The following is an 18,098-nucleotide window of genomic DNA, read 5'->3' as shown; positions in this document are numbered from 1 at the left end:
AGAGAGCAAAATGAGAGTGAAGAGAATTATAAAAATGTAAAGAGTAGAGAGGAAGAGAGAGCTGCAATGGCAGCAGCCTTGCTGCCATTGCAGCAGCTGCAAGTGCAGCAAAGAGAGTTGAGAGTTGAGTATGAGAGGGTGTAATCCTCCTCCTCCATGTATTTGTTTTGTATTCTTTCTCTATCTCTAAATATATTGACTTCTCCCGTGGATGTAGGCGATTTTGCCGAACCACGTTAAATATTGTGTCAGTGTGCTTGGCTCTCCTATGAGCAAGTATCAGAACATCACCAGTCTAAATTCCCAACACTCGGCATCAACCAACTGCCTGTTGCTGTTAGAAGGAATTTTAAGCCATTAATAGAAGCCGGCTCGACGGTATGCTGCCACCAAACACTGCAGCTGAAATGCATCAGTATCTCTTAATAGTTTTGCATACGTTTCAAGGAGCATTCGTTTTGATTTTTGTTACTGTTTTAACTCTTCAAAATTAAAAGTTAAATTGCTAAAGGATATTAACAAAAACTAGAAAAGTGAGCCCTTCGTCAGCTTTTGTTGCTAATTAATAGCAAGATACGCAAATTAATTAGTTAAAATGAACAATTAAATTTGATATTGAGATATTTTAAACGACAAGATCTGCAGTATGATTAGTGGGAACTATAGGGCTAAAGAGTCCTTTACATTTGATTTTTACGTCCCACATCGGCAATGTCTACAAGGAATTACATTTTAGTGCTTTCATTTTTCAAATGCACAGTTTATAAAGAATTTGTTGAGTGCACGGACTTGCTATTTCATGACTCTTTTAGATACCAGCAGGATGTAAATGCTAATTAAATTACGAGGTTATCATCAGGACTCTTTAGTGTGGGGATATTGGAATCTTTTTTTTTAATGATTATTAATATCATGATAGCCAATTAGAAAATGGCCAATAGTGGAAAATCTTTATTTTCTTAGAATTACACTTTTTTAAGTTTTTCTTTCTTTTAATAATCTTATTTGGTAAAAATTATCAGTTTTTTTACATTGAATGTTTTTAAAATAGTTAACATGATAATAATAATAATAATAATAATAATGTTTTAAAAATTTAAGTAATTGAGACTTATATTTTAGATAATCAATTAAATTATTAATTTTGATAATTTAATTAATTTTTACTGATCAAAATAATTAGTGGATGGTAAGTTTACGATAATTAGGCTTTTCTTTTAGACCGTCTATGAAAGATAGATTTATTTTTTCAAGTTGAGTTTAGTGGAATATATTACCGAGTTTTAAGTATTTAATGAACTCTGTAAATTTAAATTTATCAAATACAATCAATTATAATAATATACATTATTATCATTATCTTGAATTATATTTATAATAATTCTAAAGACAGACTCACTATAAGATTTAACAAAAATGAAGAAATTAAAGTTATTAGTCGCTTATAGAGTGGTTAGTTTACTTTGGGTTGATGGCAATTTAATTCTAGTCAAGGCTTGGATACGATGGTGACACAAATACTTTATTAATGGTGGGTTCCTGCGCCTCCCGCTGGGCGAAATTCCTTTGCAAGCACCGTCATGCTCAATTTCGATATTCACGAGGAGCAACGTAGTATGATTTAAATTACAGTCCTCAAAATGATGCTAATTAATTATAACTAACTTGCTTACATAATCTCTCTCTCTCCGACTTTATCCTCACTCTTTCTTTTTATATATCTTTCCCTCCAAAAACTCCAAATATGTGACAAATATCATAGAAATAATTTTAAAAAAATAAACCCTACATTAGGTGGTATTAATCAATAGCATGTGGACTTTATTTTTCCCAATAAATAAACAAAAACTAAAATATTGCATTCTTTACCAGGTACACGTTAGGTTGGGGGTTTTCTAGTTTTTTAGTTATTAAGGTGACAATTTTATAAAATTAAACAATAAAAATTGCACACGGTTACCAGGGAGAAAGCAATAGAATACCATTGTCTAAATTCTACAAGCGTGGCTCCCGTGTCTGTCTCGATTAGTTTGCGAGGAAATTCATCTTAGCCCTGCGACTGGGAGGAAATGATTATTAAAATCCGAATTCTTACTCTTTTCCTTCAACGTATAGAAAAAAAAATGAAAAGAAGTAATTCAGCAACTGTGGTTGGTATTGCATCAAAGGGCTGGAGAGTCATGTCGAAGAACTTTCATGGAAAACACAACTGACGGCCTTTTTTCTAAGAAAACGCGGATGGGGCTTATATTGAATCTACAAAGATATTCCTGTGGGCCACCGAATTCCTTCTATTAAAGGAACGTCTCCTTCTAGTTCGACATGCAACGAGGAGGAGGATCTACTGCTGGTGTGCAAGCTCCTTGGTCTCAGTGCTTGTGCCCTATTCATGGATGGGATCAGCGAGGGGCAAAAATCGCATAAGAGAGATGTACAAGGGCATGGAAGGGGAAGAGAAAGATCGATATCTACTACCCTTCGTTTTCTCTTATGCATTTTTGTCCCTCGCGAGTCACGCCCATGCTGTTAATTTGCTATGATAAGGCCATGGTGCATTTCACTGAAATGAGCTATGTTCTTGTTTTCTTTTTTAAAGATGTTATGATTTGCTCCTTCTCATCTCAAAAGGGGGAGGGGTTCTTTGTTAGGTGGAAAGAAGACAAGAACATGCTGTTTGGTGTCAGTTATTGTGCGCTATTGATGGATGGGATCGGCGGGGGACAAAAATGGCATAAGAGGGGTACAGAGGGAGGCAGGAGAAAGATCACTATTATCTGCCACCCTTCTTTTTCTCTTATGCGTTTTTGTCTCTCGCCGGCCTCACCCGTGTTAATTTGCCCTGATAAGGCCATGGTATGCATATATGATTCTTTGACCCAATTCACATCACAATCTTCCGCTCTAGACTGCATCGTCTTGTTCATGAGGTATGTTCTTTTCTTCTTTTTGAAAGATGTTTATGATTTGATCTCTATCAAACAGGGCAGATATGCTTTGCTAGGGGGATAAAACTTGCAGAAACAATATGGAAGGGGGTGTTTTTTCTCGGGGGACAAGAAGGAAGCCTGTGGGACTGGAGATGAACAGTAAGTCCAGGGAAGATGAGGTCGTTGCACAACTTAGACGAGATAGAAGCAATTAGTTTTTCTTCTTATTAATTTCTTTTCTTTTTTTCTTATACCAGTATTTCTTACGAACTATCTTATTTATACGATTATAATAAAAGGAAGAGTTTTGGAGAAACCTTGCTGCAAAGGTTTAATTCTTTTCCTCATCATTTTCTCACCCATTTATCATTATATCTTGAGGCTGCAGCCACTTTTTAGTCTCTGTTTGAACCAAAGTTTTGCACGGAATATCTACATGTATACATGTGATAGCATTTTATGAGCCAATAAAACGGAGCAAGCCTCAAATAGACTCAAAAGGGGGTTTGATCGCACTAAATAGCATAATGATAGTCGTGTTCCCGGTTCTACTTTTTTTATAGAAAATAGACCTGCAACGAAAACATGCGTGAGTTAATAAAATAAGGAAAAGTTGAAGCAGCTTAAAAGAGAGGAAAAATTGTATATATGGCAGTGAAGTAAAAATCGTGTAAAATATTTAGTGTTTTATATCTATATATACACCGCAATAACCTATGCAGGACTGGAAATGTTTTCTTACAAAAGCATATATATAAATATATATATATATATATATGGTAATATTTGCACGGTTTCCAAATGTTCCATGACAATATTCTTCTTTGAAGAAAAAACCTCAACAACAATATTCCTATGTTTTTTGATTTGTTCCAAAGCTGCTAAAAGGAAACCAATATAATCCTATGCTTAATCTCCCTCTCTTTCAATCTTCACATTATTTTTTATCTTTCTTTTCCTTCCAAAAACTACAGATACACGAAAAAAAACAAGGTATTTTATTTTTGATTCGCAGGCTCAATTTACATATATTATTGAGCTGAAAAATCCATCTATCATGCTGCAATACGAAAAACAAATAAATAAATTATATTTGCAGTAAAACATGAGGGTATTTGCTGGAATAAAAAAAATAACTTGATTATTTTAAAATAATTAATAGTGTACATGTGGGCACACCAAAGTAAACTGAACAAAATAAAGCTGATATTCACATCTGTTATATAAAACAATAGCTGCTGGGTAGAACTGTTGGAAAATTACTGGATCAAAATGTACTTTACCCTTGATTTTTACGTTGGAGATTCGCTTATCTACAGTTTACTTGATCCTTGTAGTTTCCGATGTAGTGGTTTCACTTGTTACATGCGCGGGTCAAGAGGATATGTAAAATGCAGCACGAGAGCCACATCGCCATGATCCCCGTTAAAACCCATCGAAAATCGTCACTGTTAGAGGAGCAGATGGAAGAAAAGAAAAGGACGGGAAATAAGCACCGCCACGACAGCTGCGGTTGCCCACATCAAATCAGTAACGTCGTGGTGGGTTTACGTGGGATTTGTGGATTTGAAGGAACCTAGAGAGGGAAAAAGAAATTGTGTAGGGTTTGTTTCTTATTTAGAAAGTACAGGATTTTTTCAACTTCATAGATTTGGAGACAGATTGCTTTTATTTAACGACTGCAATATATCAACTTGTTCCAAAACAAGATTGCTTGCAACTTGTTCGGAAAATTAAGCTCCGAATATTATGGAAGAAAGCCCTCCCTCGAGATGTCCTTAACTTTTTTTTATTTATTTATTTCTCAATATCAATTTTCCTTGCCGTAAATAAACTAGTTTTAGTTTTTTCTTATTATTTTTCCAAGACATTAATTAATTTTGATTTTGCAAATTTCGTGTTTCATGGCGATTATAATATTGACAAAATGATATATTTTTCATTAAAAAAATCTAAAACAATTAAGTTAGGATTTTAAAAAACCAAGAGTTTATCTTAATTTGATAATAAATAAATTAATTAAAAGGATTTGAGGTGATTTAGTCTTCTCTTTTTCAAGAGACTTGAAGCCGTCAACGTACGCTCCACAGGTGATGAAAACATAAATACCGTTGAAATTATACTTCTATAGAATTAGTAGTTTCTAGGAACCTTCAGCTCCTCTTACAAGTGATTTTACTTCAACCAACTACCTGTTAGTTTTTATGCTTCCAACAAACACGGCACCGGAAGAGCATCAATATCAGTACATTCGAAGTAAAATAGCTAAATAAGGATATTAATAAAATCACTCATTTCTTTATTTTTCTGTATTTTTTCTAATTAATAGCACGATATGCAAATTAATCATGTGAAATGAACATTTAAAGTTGATATTGATATTTTTTAAAACAATAACATCTCCATTATACTTTTGGAGAACTATAGGACCAAATTGTGTTTTTGGTTTGAGTAGTTTATACTCCTGTGCTTAGTTGCAAGTTAGATAAAAAAAAATTAAACGTAACAAAAATGAATATTTGTTTAGTATAGAGAAGATTTTTTTCGTGCCACATTGGCGATGTCTCCTTGACTTTTAATTCCAGTAATTTCCTTTACTTTTAATTCCAGTAATTTCCCTGTGGTTTCATTTTTTAAAATGTAACAAGGAAGGGAAAAGGTAAGAGTGATCAGCGGACTTGCTGGAGGTGGATTTTATATTTTCTTTTCTTTTATTTCCTGTTTTATCGTAATTGTATGGTCATTTTTATTTTGGAATTCTGTTGAATTTTCTCTTTTCCGTTCTGAGAATAACTCAGTTAATATGTGACAAAAATCATAGAAATAATTTTAAAAAATGAACTCTACATTAGGTGGTATTAATCAATAGCATGTGGACTTTATTTTTTTCAATAAAAAAACCAAAACTAACATGTTGCATTGTTTACCGGGTACACGTTAGGTTGGGGGGTTTTCTAGTTTTTTAGTTATTAAGGTGACAATTTTATAAAAATAAAAAATAAAAAATAAAAATTGCACTCGGTTGCCAGGGAAAAAGCAATAAAATACCATTGTCTAAATTCTAACCGCGTGGCTCCCGTGTCTGTCTCCGTTAGTTCGCGAGAAAATTCATCTCAGCCCTGAGACTGGGAGAAAATGATTATTAAAACCCTAATTCTTACTCTTTTCTTTCAACGTATGGAAAAAACAAAAAAAAGAAGTAATTCACCAACTGTGGTTGGTATTGCATCAAAGGGCTGGAGAGTAATGTCGAAGAACTTTCATGGAAAACACAACTGACGGCCTTTTAATGGGGCTCATGTTGAATCTACGAGGATATTCCTGTGGGCCACCGAATTCCTTCTATTAAAGGAACGTCTCCTTCTAGTTCGACATGCAACGAGGAGGATCTACTGCTGGTGTGCAAGCTCCTTGGTCTCAGTGCTTGTGCCCTATTCATGGATGGGATCAGCGAGGGGCAAAAATCGCATAAGAGAGATGTGTAAAAGGGCATGAAAGGGGAAGAGAAAGATCGATATATACTACCTTTGTTTTTCCCTTATGCATTTTTGTCCCTCGCGAGTCACGCCCATATTGTTAATTTGCTCTGATAAGACCATGGTGCAATTCAGTACTGAAATAAGGTATGTTCTTGTTTTCTTTTTTAAAGATGTTTATAATTTGCTCCGTCTCAAAAAGGGGAGGGGTTCTTTGTTAGGTGGAAAGAATTTGCAAAAACAATATGGAAGGGGCAAGAAGGGAGCGTCCGATTGGATAGTGGAAAAGCATCGCCTACGTTTGGTATTGGATATTATGTTAACTTATGTTTTTTACTTTGATCATGGATAAAAAGATATTTGTTTAACTAAATAATTCTTGTATTTTATGTTTTAAATATGAATTAAAATATTAAATTTTTCATTCAAGATGATATATTTTTTTTATTTTGCATAAAAAATCTATTTTATATCAATTTTAACCAAATATGTATTTTTAAATCTATTATTTTTTAAAGTATGACTAAAAATATATTTTTTAAACCGGCAAAAATTAAGAGAATTTTTTTTTTAATATTACTTGATTTGTTTTTGTTTTTTTAGACCAATATATAAGTATATGATAAACCTTGATGCAAAGGCTTATATAATTAAAGTGGGTTGTTACGTAGTCTTTCCATTCGTCAATATATCCTCACTAATTATTGTTTCCCCATCATTTTCTCACCCATCATTATTGAGGCCATATCAACTTTTTAATCTGTTTCTAAACTGAATTTTGAAGGAAATATTTATCAGTGTATGATAACATTTCATATATAAATATTGTTATGGTTCAAAACCTTTCTATGCGTGTAGGAAAAAACTTTTATTGGGAATATATCGAATTTAAAATCAGTGTGTTTTTTCGTTACCAATTCTACTTTTTAATATAAAAAATCGGCCTAAAAATAGGTGTGAATTAGGGCAGATGTATTTGTTATTAAGAGAAGAAAAAATGAAGCAGCTTGAGAGGAGGATGACAGGTTGTATGGCAATAAAGTAAGATTCGAGTAAAATCTTTCGTGTTTTATATATATATATTGCTTTTCAGTTTTCGTCTTCCAAAAGAAGCATATATGATAACATATTATGCTTAATAATTGAAAATAAACCAATCCTATGTTAATTTTTTGATTTGTTCCAAAGCTGCTAATATATTAGCTTAATCTCCCTCCCTCTCTCGCTCTCTCTCTCTGACTTCATCTTATTTTTATCTCTCCTTCCCATCCAAAAACTACAAACATGCGACCATTTTTATAGAAAAAGTCCAGAAATTGTAAGCTCTGCATTGTTTACTTATAAAGAATTTTAGTTTTGATTCGCATACTCAACTTAAATATATAATTGAGTTGAAAAACCATCTATCATGTGGCAACACAAATAATAAATGAATTATATTTATATTAAAACTTGAATGATGTATAGTGTACGCGGGGGCACATCAAAGTAAACTAAGTAAACACATTAAAGCTGTTGTTGATAATTTTTTTCTTCAATAATTGCAACTGCGGTAGAACAGTTTGGAGACTTATAGGATCAAAATGTGCTTCACCCTTGATTTTCACGTGCGAGAATGGCTGATCTACAGTTTACTTGATTCCTGCAATTTCCTAGTGGTTTCTGAGTTTGCAGATTTTGAATCAACGACATTGCCATTTCTTTTCAAGTTTGGTTTGTTGGAAAATAACTAGGGGAGAAGAGTAAGTAAGGAAAGTTTTATTTTACTGGACCTATACAATACTTGAATACACACACACACACACTATTACAAGATAATTCAATAAACTTAAAAAATAAACACATCTTAATTTAATATTTACATGATCCTACAAAATACCTAGAAGAACTAAAAACTACTTTTGACTTTAAAATTAATTTCAACATGGTTTGAGAGAAAATTATCGGGAGAGCAGATTCGGTATATCATAAATTATATTATAACTAATATTTTTTCTTGTAATTTTTTTAATGTATAAATTGTAATTAGTTATATTATACCCTTCTAATTACTCTTTTTGAGAGAGAAAATACCTAATTTTCGCTTTACACCACAACATTTTCCTTTCATTTTCCTACAAGTTATGCGTGAAGTGGTGGGAATAGACGTGATTACGATGCAATTTCCAGGAAACCGTGCTCGAGGCCTGAGGAAACGCTGCCCTAACCGAAACTCCTCTGCTGTAATTTCTCTTATAAAATACAGCATTATACTCAAGTTTAACATATGCGAAGAGGAACGTGAATTCCATGGATTGAAGGAAGAAAGAGTCAGGTACATATTACTTAAGTTTCATTACATGATTAATGGGTTATAGACAGGTTTTTTGTATTGCAATTCGTTGTTCCCTGTGAATTCTGATGTAGTTTATTTTACGTTCTTTATTTGAGATTACAGACATCTGATTTCGGAATTATCGTTGCAAACAGAGAGGAAGAACAGTCGTCTATGAATAATGGATGGGTGAGATTAGCAGGGACAAAAATCCATAGTAGAGGATAAAGAGAAGGCAAGAGAAGATTTTGGAGAGATGGGAAAGGCAGTGAGAAAAACTAAGAGAGGAAGCTGTGGTAATTACCTTCTCTCTAACTAGCCTTGAACCATTGCCCTGATGGACTGCGTGTTAAACACAAACCAACAAGTTACGAGGAAGACCGAACCACCAAGGAAACTGGCTTGATCTCCTAGCAAAGTCCTGCCAGCCAACCAACATCTACATGGTTTGGAACATGACTTCAAGCCAAAGTTGGTTTGCAGCTCTCTGCTAGGAGATTAGATTAGTTGAAACCACTTTTAGTTTGACTGATTCTTTATCTTATTCCTTCAAAATCTTCTATTACTTCCTACTGTCCCTCTTCTATGCGTTTTTGTCCCTTGCAAATCCCATCATGTCATCTGAGATGTAGAAATGCATGGTTTTACAGGGAACGCAAGAATTTGTTGAAAGGAATGGTTATGATTTCACCTTGGTTTCCTTTTTCTGTAATCAGGTATTATCTTGTTATCGGAGAAGATCAGGTACGGTAAAGATCACAGTGTCATCTCGGTTTCCTTTCCCTGCATCAAACAGGGGAGGAATTTTATCATTTAAGGGAATTTTGTATAATTCCTTTCATTTTCTTGTTGAATTTTGTTATAATGCTTACAATTTTCATTTCCTTTTTTGAATTTTTTCCGTAGGCGTGTGAGCTGGGATATTTCTCAGTGTTTTCAGAACCGAGTCTAACATAAGCATTTCCTAGAAAGCCAGGATGGCTCCGTGTCTAAGAGGGAAGGAGGAGGAATAATCATTTATGGGATGTAAATTTAGGACTGCATTCTTTGAACTCAAAAGGAATTTGCAAAAAGCTAGGGCATGAAGAAATGAAACAAAATATTAGCCGCCGCAGAGGCACCTTTCGTGGAAACTACAAGCGGCTTCTCATCCTATCATGTGCTGCTTCTTTTCCTTTCCTTCTCTTTTTCTTAATTTGAAAAGACTTTCACTTTTAAAAGTTTCACTTGTTTGTAAATATTGTAACGGTTATTTTTTTATTTTAAATTATTTTTTATTTAGAAATATATAAAATTAATATAACAATTCAAAAAAAATAAAAACTTTATAAAATATTATTTCTAACCCAATTTCAAACAGCACCTTAACTAGTAAATCCAATAGAAGCCAAGTAATCTGTCACAAATCGAACTTTATACTGCTTGTAATCTAAGTTACATGGGATCATTCTCCAAAAAGAAAAAAGAAAGTAAAATAGAATTTATTGTTTTGATCTTTTTGTTGACAGGAACTAGGAAGCATGTTGTTGTCACTCCCCTTCAGTATTTTGGGCCATTAATTGCTTCATAATTGTGCACCTAGTCGAGTTTGGTATTCGAGTTCAAGGATCTGAAACTCGGCCAAAGTTCAGCTAGCCCGGCCCAGTGAGCTAGACCTCGAATAGAACACGCCCAGGGAAGGAAGAAAAGCAAAAACTTTAGTCCAGAGCCGGAGCAGTGCAACGTAATCTCGAGAAAAACATCGACTTTTTCATATCTTTCAAGCTTTGTTTATTTTAGAACTAACAATGTAAACCATACCTGACACCATATAAAGCTTTAACCCAACTTAAATCAAAAAATTTCCGAGGCTAAATTTTATAATGTATTGAAGATTTTGTGAGATGCCTTCAGTTAGGGATCAGATAGGTGAAGATGGGAGTGCCCGGTTGTCGTAACCAGGGAGTGAGCTGGACACCCTTCTCGCATGTTTATATGCGAGCACTGACCACTCATCATATCCCGTTAAACCCTGAAGGATCATGATTGGTAGGGGGTTGTTTTCTCTATTTTATAGCAAGGTCTGAGACCCTCCCTTTCTATCTTGTCGATGTGGGATAATAAAGGCCCACTCGCAGATCTGGATGGTGATTGAGTCGAGACCCTTTTGGCCTTGCTGGGTTTTCCATTATAGCAAATGACATGTCTTTCACATAACCGGTTGAGCACAAGTTTTTGATGTATTTAAATTATGCTTATTAAGAGGTAGAGATGGTGGGGCAGCAAGTCATTTTTTTTATTGGAATTATTTATATCTAAAATTGGTGTTTATTGTCTTCAAAGATTAAAACATTTACCTCAGTTTCAAATTCCATTTTTTTAATATATGTCTATATATGTGTTTGCTATCTACAAAAAATAAATATCTATACGTGTTTGCTATCTACAAAAAATAAATATCCAAGCTTGGTTGAACACACCTATTTAACAATAGGTTAAAGAGGGAAAAAAACAAAAATTCAGAACAATATTAATTAAGCTAAAGAGTCTATGTAAATCAATACTTTTAGGATCATGAAAATTAATTAATATATTATTTCAATTTTAAAATAATGAAAATATTTTTTAATCAAGGCTATTAATTTATCATAGCTATAATCTAGGTACGAGTCTTTTTTCTCTGTCAATTCGTGGACATGATAGTGATTAAATCGATATTAGACATAGCTCAGTAACTGGATGAATTGATGGAGTTTTCCTGGGCTTCAAAACTGTAAATGGGCCTTTTCCACCATGTCCTCTCTGGGGCAACACGTGGACATAATAGAGATTGCCTTGCTTCTGCTAATCCTGATCAGAAAGTTGGATCCAATGTAGAGTCCTGCCTGGGCTAGCCAGTTTCCTATTTATCTAGTGGGCTCTTTACTCAGGTCCTAATCTCTTAGCTAAAAAATAATTTGGATTGAAAATTAAAAAAGAAAAAGAAAAAATGATGTTCAATTCTTTTAACCGTTCAAAATCTAAATTCTAAACTTATATGAAACCTATTTTTTAAATTATTTCATTATAGAATCAAGTTTGTTTTTTATTATATATATCCAAGTCAGGATATATTGTATAGATCAAATTAAAAATTTATAGTTTGTTTATTAAATTAACTCAAAATTTACATGGATTAATAATATTTTTAGAGTATTTATAAATATGGTCATAGTTGTTTTTGAAAATATTTTTTATTTATAAATATATTAAAATAATATTTTTTTTATTTTTTTTAAATTATTTTTAATATCAACATATCAAAATTAGTTAAAAATAATAAAAAATATTAATATAAAACAAATAAAAAATTGAATTTTTTAAAAAATATTTTTAAAATATAAAAACACGTTTACAGCCATCATCTCTAGTATATTCTACACTATAAATCAATAAGATAAATTTTCTAAGCCGTGCGGTGCGGGTGTGCCTGCAATTTCAGCATAAAGTTGCTGCTGCCATCAATGAATTTGCTAAGAAAAGTAAAGCGTACATTTATGGCCGACTTATCTTCATGTTATCTTTTATTGCGGTGGTCCACCGTCCGTTGCCCGAGAGCCAGGCACGCGTCCATGCTCTGCAGAGCAACGGACACCCCCTCTGTGACATTCTCACCATGTGATATGAGCACGTGACATTTCAAGACCTGGGGCACTCGATACCCTTATAAGATTAAAAAAAAAAAAAATACGGGGTTTTTTTTATTCTTATCCAAAACAAGTTCTAGAATCAATGAGTCATCAAACCGTCGTATCCTATGGCAATGCTCGGAACTGTAGGCCAACCAAGTCCAACGTCATCAATTTCTTTTTCTTTCTATTTTGTTTTTTGTAAAAAAACGAAATCACATAATATTTTTTTGAGTTACGGTTTTCAATTTGATTACAAATTATATGATCAGTTATTGGTTGTTGTTTTTTCAGGACCAAGCAAAATGGCGGATCCCACGCTAGAATTCGGAACTGTCTGTTTGCGTGGTGTTTTTTATGTTTTTTTATTTCTTTTTTATTATTTTGATATTATAAATAATTTCTTAAAAATTATATTTTTTTAGATACAAACTAATTTTTATAACAATTATAAACACAACCTCGACATGCTTTCGACACGAACACAACCTATCAAGCGAAGGTTACATTTTCTACCTGGTTTCTTTATCCATGCTTAATCCTGACTGGTCGACAACCGCATGGTTGAAAAGATTAAACCTTCCAAGTGGGAGTCTTGGAATTCAGGGGATTTTTTAAAAAAAAATTAGTATAGTAATTTAAAATTTTTAATAAAATAGTGTATTTTGTTTACCTTCTTGTGCTTTAAAAACACAATATATACTTAAATTTCTCTGTTTTCATTCACGATTAAATAAATATTATACTCGAGAAGCGTGATAATTTAATATGAATTAGTCAATCGCGATTAAAAAATATTACACCTTAGAAGCGCGATAATTTATGAATTAGTAAATAAACTTGCCTCTGAAGACTGCTTCTCAGCATCCCCAGCCTTGGAACCATCAACAGTAGCTTGGGTGGTCTCCAGATTATCTGCATTTGTTTCTTCTTTATCAGTTGTTTCCAGTTCCTCCTTAGATAGAAGGGGCGCGGGGCGCATGTCGTAGAAACAAGAAAATAAAAAATACGGCACCGAGGCTGGTATCCTGCCTCTGCATTCTGGATTCAAGTTTTAGTATGTATATTTATTATGTTTGCACAGTGTTTTATTTATTTATTAGATTTGTAAAATATTTAGTGAATTTAAAAATTAATTATGATAAGTATAAATTGACTTGACATCTCAAGTTATCAATAAAAAAATAAAATAAAAAATACATGACGCGTTGAGAACCGTGATATTAATTGATTGTCGTGGTTCATTACATGTGTTTTTAAACTATAATATTATTTTCAGAATAGCGACTTTTAAAATTATGTTTATTCACTATTTTTATATGTTAATTGTAAAATTTATCCGAATACATCTAAGAGATTGCAGCCTCATTCAAGCTGGCAAATGCATTGTATTAGACGCATCACGAGTTACAAGGACGCCACTGGCTGAGCCATATTTTTACGGTTGATAGCTTGATATTATTATGATTGTGGTTATTTTTAATATATTAAAATAATTTTTTTTATTTTTTAAAATTTATTTTTAATGATGACTTCAAAAAATTCTAAAAAAAATATTAAAATATTTTCAAACATAAAAATAAAAACTACTGTCCACTGGGCCCACATGCCTTCTATCTTATCGATATTCAGGTGCCCATAAGGCCTCTTTTTTTTCTTTTTTTCTCCTCATTGTCTGCTAGTAAAAACCCAGAAAACAAAGTTTTGCTAGCTCCAAAATCTTTTGACTTTTTTAACGGGAAAAGGTAATGACAGTGACGTTGTTGCAAGGCATATCCAGAAGTATTATACAGTTCACCTACGACTTTATTGTGGCATCACGCGTATTGATTTACATTATATGTTAATAAAAGTTTTACAATGTATAATAATCCCTTTAGCCTCTCCAGTCAACCCTTCCTGAGTAAATAATCCAGACCAAATGGATTGTAGCATTTCACTAGGCGGGCTTGCAATTTTTTTTATAGTAAAAAAAATTTAAAATAATACAGATATTTTTCAAAAAAAAACTAAGATTCTAGAATACTAATGAGGTTAGTAAACTTGATTAATTTAATAATATTATTATAAAATAAGATATCAATAACAAATAAAGAAGAAGAAAAAAACAACAATTTAATGCAAAAAATAAATGTTTTTTAATATTATAAAAATATATTTATATAATATTCATAAAAAGTTTCAATGATATTATTTGTATAATGTTTATGAAATATCCAAGCTCCAACTTTTTTTAACCAGAAAGAAATTTTTTTAAGAGATGCTTATGTTTTTAAAGAAGCAAAAAAAAATTTGATAACCAAATTAGATCTTGATTAGTGTAATAACATAATAAAAATAAAAGATAACAACAAAAAAAACTGAAAAACAAGATGGAACTACAAATTTGAGAAAAAAATCCAATCCTTGTTAATTTTTCAACTCGTATGAATAAAATAACATAAAATAAATACTTTACAATATCCCAAATATTAAAAATCTTATAAAAAAAATCAATTTATATAAATTGTTAAAAAAACACTCACAGATAAATCATATCAACATTTTTTAAAATTAAACACATACAATCATAAAAAAATCAATCACAATCTAAAAAATACTAAATAAGCGAAAACAATTTAATCACATAAAAAAATTATATAAAATAAGATATTCATTAAAAAATTTAATTTTTTTTAAAAAAGAACTAGAACACTTGTTGCCGAGTGTTGTAGCAAGGCCCATGAAGATATGGCCTTGCATGAGTCTTTTATTTTTTTTTTAAAGTTTAATAGGATGGGCAAAATCATTTGAAAAAACTATATATTATCCGTATTAACAGATAAATCATCATCTTTTAAGCTTTAAATTTGGCCATTGTATGGTAGGAAAACCGTGATTTTGTTTTTATATAAAAAAACTAATTTTCAACTTATTGTTTTTATAAAAAAACCTAGAAAATACCATATGAAATTTGCTAAACCAACATATGTCTTTAGAATCACAAGAAAAAAGTCCAAAACTGGAAATGAACATGAAATCAAAAAATCTTTTTCAATTTCATATATGTTTTTAAATTAAAAAAAACTTAATTGTAACTCCCATCTAATTAAATAGAACTATTTGATATAAAAATTAACTATTTTGATAGATGAAATCATCAATAATAATAATTTTTTATATATATTAAAATCTAATGATTTTTTTTTAGTCATAAGATGACTAAAAATATAGTTTTGTATCAAAATAAATTTTTTAAAAATCACAGAAATTGATAACCTAATATTTCAAAGGATAAAGAAAAAAATGAAGCTAACTCAAGACAAGAGGTGTTCAATTCACCCTTTAAAGTATTTTCCATATTTTTTTTATTTTAATGCTTCATCTTTAATTTAATTTTTATTCTTAAAAAATATACAATTAAAGGATAATTTTAACTCAAAAAAGCTAAATCACATAAAATAAAATTTTAAGGAATATATTGAGAATTAAAAAAATAAAATTGTGAGAGAGTAAATAGTAAAAAAGAAGAAGTTAATCTCTTTTGATACACTGCATAATAATTGATTTCTCGTCGTATGATGATGTCAGTGTCCTGTCTGTATAGTTTCTACCGGGCACAGTGGTTGCATGAGAACGTACGTACCTGCGACATTTAATGTATACAATAGCGGTACTGTTAACTCGTTGCAATGTTGTCATCGCCGAGTCAGCTAGATAAGTTCCCAGGGCCACAGGCTAGATGGTTTAATTCAAGTACAAGCATCGTATAACAATTTACACAAGTCAGATTTTTTAAAGAATAACAAATCTAAAATATTTATTTGTTATTCATTTAATTCCTTACTTGTTTAAAAAACTATTAAAATTTCTTGTTATAGAAAAAACTACAAAATCCTGATAATGAAAATAAATAAATAAATATTCTCTTATAGCAATACATAAAAAAAATTATACAGTAATATTAATTACTTGACTGAGTGTCCAACAGCGTCTACATGATTTTTCATATAACATAAATATTTTTATAAATATCCAGAATATTTATAAGATATTTATTATATACTTGTGTGAAATATATTAAAATTTGAATATTTCTCAAGATATTTATCTTGAGAAATTTTATATAAATATATATCTTAAAAAACAAATAAAAAAATAAGAGTTAATCTCTAGACAACATCAGTTTAATATAAAGCTTAAATAAGATTTGATGAATATTTAAGCCTAGATGATATTTATTCTCTCCATCACCTATATAAATAATATATGAATTTAAGTTTTGAAATGTTTTTTTTATCAATTCATAAAAAACACTAGATATGCTTTTCAGCCTGTCAATAAATAAAAAAATAAAAACAACAACAAAAAAATTCAAACTGCTTAAATTAAATTTGTCTTGATTTACTAACACAGCAACTTTATTTAATAACCCAGCAACAGATCCAAAAGCTAACAATGCCGAAGCAAAGCTTAAATTTATGCCCAGCTCTTTTAACTTCTAAGAATCCAGGCCACAATATCAAACTGCTAATTACTAGTAAAGTCTGTAGACTCTGAACACGTACAGACAAGGTATCCCTTACTTGACGCCAAAGTTATTTGCCAGTATTTTTTATTGCCATGCCTTTCAAACCGTTTCCCAAGTAAGATCAAAATATTAAAGTAAATAAAATGATCAAAACCAAGCATACCAAGTGAACTATATCTTATGAAACATGCTTATGTGAGCAAATTCAACCTTTAAATATCTCGATGAGCCAGGAACACCTTGAAGGCTGCAAGAGCTGCTATAAGCAGCGTATTCAATGAAAGGAACAACACTTTCTGGGGGGGGGTGAATCTTGAATTAATTAACATTTACAGGAAGATTATAATTTGAAACCCCAACAAGGTGGGGCCAATAATTCTCCATTCCTTGTATTTTGACAGAGATTATAACTTAGTCCTTCATCTTTTGAAAGTCTGCAATTTAGCTCCTTAACTTTTCTTGACCATTGTTTTGTTAAAAAGTCTTTTGATTTGTCCTTAAATCTCAAATCTATCACTTGATGATTAGAAAAACCCACCACAGCTACAGAAAATCCAATTAACTTCACAGCTACCAATAAAAATAAAAGCTGTGATTATTCTTTTAAAAAGTGATTTTTAAAAATTTTTGTTATTAAAAAGTTAATTAAATAAAAATACTTTTTAGTTAAAAAAAAATTTGGTTTGGTTTATATAAAAATATATTTTTTAAAAATTTAGACGAAAAATACTTTTCAAAATTTATAAAAAATTTAGAAATATCATATGAGGTTACTTAATTACCTTTTACCTTTTAAGAGGAAAAAAAAATAATGAACCAGCATCCAATATTATTTTCATCCTTTTTTTTAACAGTACAATGAAATGCTGGCAGAGCCTTTAAAAATTTAAAAAAATTAATGAGCTACAAAGACTATTTTGTATTTTCACTTTATTTTTTTTTTATATTTATGTTGGCTTAGAAACAATTTAGTCTATTGATAAATATAAAATATTAAAAAAAAACATTAATGTGTGGCATGCATCAATTGTTTTGATGTTTTTAAGCAGTATGTGCAGAGGTCTCAAGCGGTCAACGATGTATTTTTTAGTATGGTTGGATATGTCATGACAGATCCTCCATTCCACAAAAAGGTGCATTGAATTCTTAGCTCTGGTTTGGTGCGTGACTATTATACTATAAAATATTAAAAAATAATTTATTTTTTTAAAATTTAAATTTTTA

The 18,098-nt window shown here is 31.1% G+C and overlaps 1 long non-coding RNA gene across 2 annotated transcripts; it reads left to right on the top strand.

Annotated features, from left to right (window-relative positions):
• Window positions 1–8,645: 8,645 nt before the first annotated feature.
• Window positions 8,646–10,957, top strand: LOC105140087 (uncharacterized). 2 transcript variants are annotated; one of them, XR_845121.1, is made up of 3 exons: window positions 8,646–8,717; window positions 8,873–9,876; window positions 10,226–10,956. It is a non-coding gene; the product is annotated as an uncharacterized LOC105140087 (long non-coding RNA). The 2 variants fall into 2 exon arrangements; XR_845120.1 differs by having other exon boundaries at window positions 8,678–8,717; window positions 8,841–9,876; window positions 10,226–10,957.
• Window positions 10,958–18,098: the final 7,141 nt, after the last annotated feature.

The sequence above is a fragment of the Populus euphratica genome, unplaced genomic scaffold (assembly GCF_000495115.2).
Source record: "Populus euphratica unplaced genomic scaffold, PopEup_1.0 scaffold98.1, whole genome shotgun sequence".
NCBI lineage: Eukaryota > Viridiplantae > Streptophyta > Magnoliopsida > Malpighiales > Salicaceae > Populus > Populus euphratica.
Note: the sequence above shows the minus strand (reverse complement) of the source record. Positions and strands in the feature narration are given on the sequence as shown.